General features: G+C 37.1%; 1 non-coding gene across 1 annotated transcript; it reads right to left on the bottom strand.

Moving 5' to 3' along the window:
• Window positions 1-4257: 4257 nt before the first annotated feature.
• On the bottom strand, window positions 4258-4332 carry Trnaa-agc (transfer RNA alanine (anticodon AGC)). Its single transcript has one exon. It is a non-coding gene; the product is annotated as a tRNA-Ala (tRNA).

The raw sequence follows: 4332 nt of genomic DNA, 5'->3' as shown, positions 1-4332 counted from the left end.
TTAATGTCACTATTTGACTCGTGTTTCGCATATGGAACAGAAGACCACTCTTTCATTCCTTTTTTATGGGGAACGGGGTTGAATTTGAAGCTGGAGAGGTTTCAGGCCCTTCCGTGTTGTTCTTCCGGTGTGGAATTAGGACGTATACTACCTATTTATTCAGGGCCGGATTTATTGGGGGCCGGGGGGGCCGTGGCCCCGGGCCCCCACAAATCTTATGTACCAAAACCAACCTTTTTTGTACATTTTGGGGCCCCCACATACCGTCGGCCCCGGGGCCCCCTTCCGGCTAAATCCGGTCTGTATATATTTGACGATCTGCCTTCCTCTAACATCGTATACCGGAACAATTGATTTACTCGCAGCTGCCGGGACAACAGCAGCTCAGCCGTAATGCACATTTTCATGTCTTCATAATCGTGGAAGCGTCGTCGTTTCGATGCTGATGGAAGTTGTGGAAGGGTTCACGTCGAAGAAGGCAGCCTTGTGTCCAACTCCCACGTCGGTAGTCAACGTCTCATTCCTAAGCAGCATATTTATCATTATCTAATAAAAAACAAAATGAACTGAAGTCGTAAATCAAGTGAGACAAAAATTAAATATCTTACCAGCTTGCGCGAAAAAACTGCGAACACTCGTGGTCTCGGTTTTCTTTTTGTCAACCTAATGTTGTTCATCGACCTCTGAAACATAGCAACTATATGTGAAAATTTATAATTTTCAACTATTTGAAATCAGACATAAATGTTATGTTTGCGCATACATAAATAAAATACGTTACGCTAATATCATTTATATTCTACCCAATTATAGGTAAGAGATGTAACATGAAGTTTATTTTTTACCAAATAAAATTGATTATTGTTGTACCTTATAAAAAGTATAAATTTTGACCAAATAGATTGTAAGTTTGAAATTTTATTAGTGTAGGCTGGCTCACCTCCAACAAAATTGACTCACTTGTACCTATAGTGGTGCAACTGTACCAATAGTGGCGAGTCTCATAAGAAACCAATGGACGCAGCACCACTATAGGAACTAAAATTAATTTTAACCGCCACTAAATGAACAGTGTACCCATAGTGGTGCAAGCAATAATTGGTAATTGTAACATCAACAACAATGATAATTGTAACATCAACAATTGACATCTATCTCATTTTTGTTAGCAAATTTATTAGTTTATCTATTGACTAAGATAATAAAGCAGTAAATTTCCCATAATTATCAATTTTTAAAAAATATTTTCTTTTGTAGATCTACTAATACCTCCACTATTGGTACCGTTACCCTACTAGAAATATCACGAAATACTATTGCGAGACAATGGGTCGTATGAATAAAAGAGACTTTACTACACTACACATTTCGAACATACTACAAACAACTGATTCGGTATGAATAAAACAAGAGTTTACTACTGATTTCTTGTAGTCTGCTCAAGACGTTGCTACTCATGTTTCAAATGCAGATTATTCATCAGAATCGAAGCGAATCGGCTTTGTTCTTGAAAATAGAAATCCAATTTAGGGAAAACAAACAAAACAGACATGTCTTTTGTTGATTAGCCGCAAAAATGATGAAATCGTAATGGGGTCTATTTTGTTTTGACGTTTCTCCGTGTAGTAAATGGTAATAAACTGTAGTAAAGGCTAAGTTAGAACGTGGCATGAGCATGAGCATGAGCATGATTGACCGCCCACGGTTGCTACTCCGTTATTGCCAGGTCAGCTGTAATTACACAGGGAACCAACAGACGATGCTTGGGACTAACATCATCCTCAATGTGTAAAACTGTTGACCCAATATAAAGCAATACCAGCGCCGGCCGTGTCCGAATGCAGGTCAATAAGGAATAGGTAGGAAAATGTTGACGTAATACTCGCTTTAGTAGGTAGTAGGGCAAGTAGTGGGGTTCGTCTTGGTAAACGGTATGCTGTGTATAAGAGAGTAGTTTGATTATCGTGCACTAATTAGTTCAATTACTGACCGCACTAAGTAGAACAAAAATTCCGGGATCTCGAGACCGTTCTGTTTTAAACAAACACGTTCGATCGCGCACATAAATATTAGAATAAACTTACCGCACAAAGTAGAACAAATATCCGTAGCCTCGAGATCGTTCTACTTTTAAACGAACACTAATTTAAAATCCCGACAAAGATAAAAACTAACACAATGCATGTCCGGTGGCTTCTGCATACTGCTTCTACTACTTCATACATACTACATACTACTTCTGAAGTAAACAAACAATTTTGAATATGAATTGTCATATGTCACTCAATAATATTTAATATTATTTTCGCACATATTCTGAGAGTGTAGTGTTTATGATGAAGTACAAGTACAATACAAGGTACAACTTATTCAGTTAGAAAGCGGCAACGTATTTTAGCATGGGAATACAAGGTGCTGCTTAATTAGATCTTTTATCATATTAATTCGTACAGAAAAAATACATTTAAGGCTCTATAAACCGTAATCAATTCGATAATGACGATGATTTTATTCGAATCCGCACTAATACTAATAAAGTTTTGAACTAAATTCAATATTTTGGGGCTATTTGCCGACTTACCTCCATCATAGCATATTCATTACATTTTCATATTAATTTTTCACTTATCTAAATTAACAATTACTGAGGAATTGCTGGAAAAACGCTGAAAACTGCCTTTTTTCCTGGGCCGGCATTCGTATTTTTATAGAACGCATACTAACTCCGAACGTTCGGAGCAAACACATACACACGCACTTGAATTTTTTACTTGATCTTTTCCCAACGTTTCCTTGATTTAATCACTCCTAAAACATATTCACTAACTGAGTTTCACATTTTTCTTCAATATTGACTACCAATTAATTCACTTCGCGTCCAAAAACTGTCGAAAACTGCTCTCCAAAAATCGAAGTGAAAGACAAATTTGACGACCGTATTGTGAATGCAATAAAATGCGGAAGACTCAAATTCACTAGCGCAATAAGTGAAATGGTGAGTTTAAAATCTACGCGATGCAACTTCATTCAATCCGAACAATACAACGTATACGCCAGCCAACACGCAAACGAAGGTGTGCATACACAAGAAAATAATCATCTCCTCTCCGTTGCCAGATTTGTTTATTGGAAAAAATCATTGCTGTTTGTCTGATTGAACAAATATACCAGCAATAAATATTTAAACATGTTATGTAAGCTTCTGTTTAATTCCAAGTGGTGAATAAAAAAAATTAAACCGATAAATACCCATATATTTGATCCACCGCGAACTTGTGTTATGATATAGAATAAAAATTTCGTCAAGTCTGGCAACATTATGCATTAGCTGGCATATATTCAACACCCCATTTCCACCCACCCCAGTTGTAAACAAAATTTATCTATTGCTGCTGCACTTTTCCGTACCAATTGCCTCACTATTACAACCAAGCGTACAGTCATTAATTTTGTCAAAAACAGTCAAAAACATTGTGATGGAGTCTTGAGCCTTAATAGGGACACGGCAGGTATTTCCGTCCATCGTCGTAGGGGCTAAAACCAACGAAAGCAACGTACATTTGCTAGAACTCCACTATAGCAGAACGTTTCACCTGAGGTTACGATTTGGCACGTATGAGTTTTACAAAAAGCGTCACTTTTATTGGTTTTCGAGACTATGACGAAAAGACGAAAATACCTGCCGTGTACCTAGTATCTTTGAACATTAAACTTAAAACAATGTCGATTCTGAAAAACTATTTAGAGTTTTGCCTGTATTGCATGAGACTATCGGAATGCAGTATTTTATGAGACGACATTTAAAGCAGAAACCAACAGAAATGTATTTGTGATACCTACTCGATTTTGTCAAATAGGCGCTATATAGCTACGAGTAAGCACAACAGATTATTTAAAAGAAGATGGAAAAAAGGAAAACTATTTGAAGCAACTGAGGATCCCAAATATAAATTAGCATAAGTATAAATTTAACATAAGTTAAATTGATTCGTACTCACCAAAACTGCAGTACTCTTCCCGTGCAGGGTTCATTTTCCGTACTAGAGGTCAACGTTGAATCCTTAACGACGCATACAACTCTTGAAAGAAACTGTCCTTGGTGAAAATTTCCTCTCAGTTCAATCAAAGGTAATTGCCTATTTCCGGGGATTAAACCACCCGACTTGGACGTTAATTTACAATGTTATGAAAACTCATATGTGAATATGTACGTTATGTGGAAGATATTGATTTGAAAAATGTATTGAGGTAACCACTTTCCTTCGATGGGACTCGAACCCATGACCCTACAGTACGCTAGACTGGTGCTTTAACCAACTAAGCTACGAAGGA

Source organism: Armigeres subalbatus, unplaced genomic scaffold, assembly GCF_024139115.2.
Source record: "Armigeres subalbatus isolate Guangzhou_Male unplaced genomic scaffold, GZ_Asu_2 Contig937, whole genome shotgun sequence".
NCBI lineage: Eukaryota > Metazoa > Arthropoda > Insecta > Diptera > Culicidae > Armigeres > Armigeres subalbatus.
The sequence above is the reverse complement of the archived record's forward strand: the minus strand, read 5'-3'. Positions and strand labels throughout refer to the sequence as shown.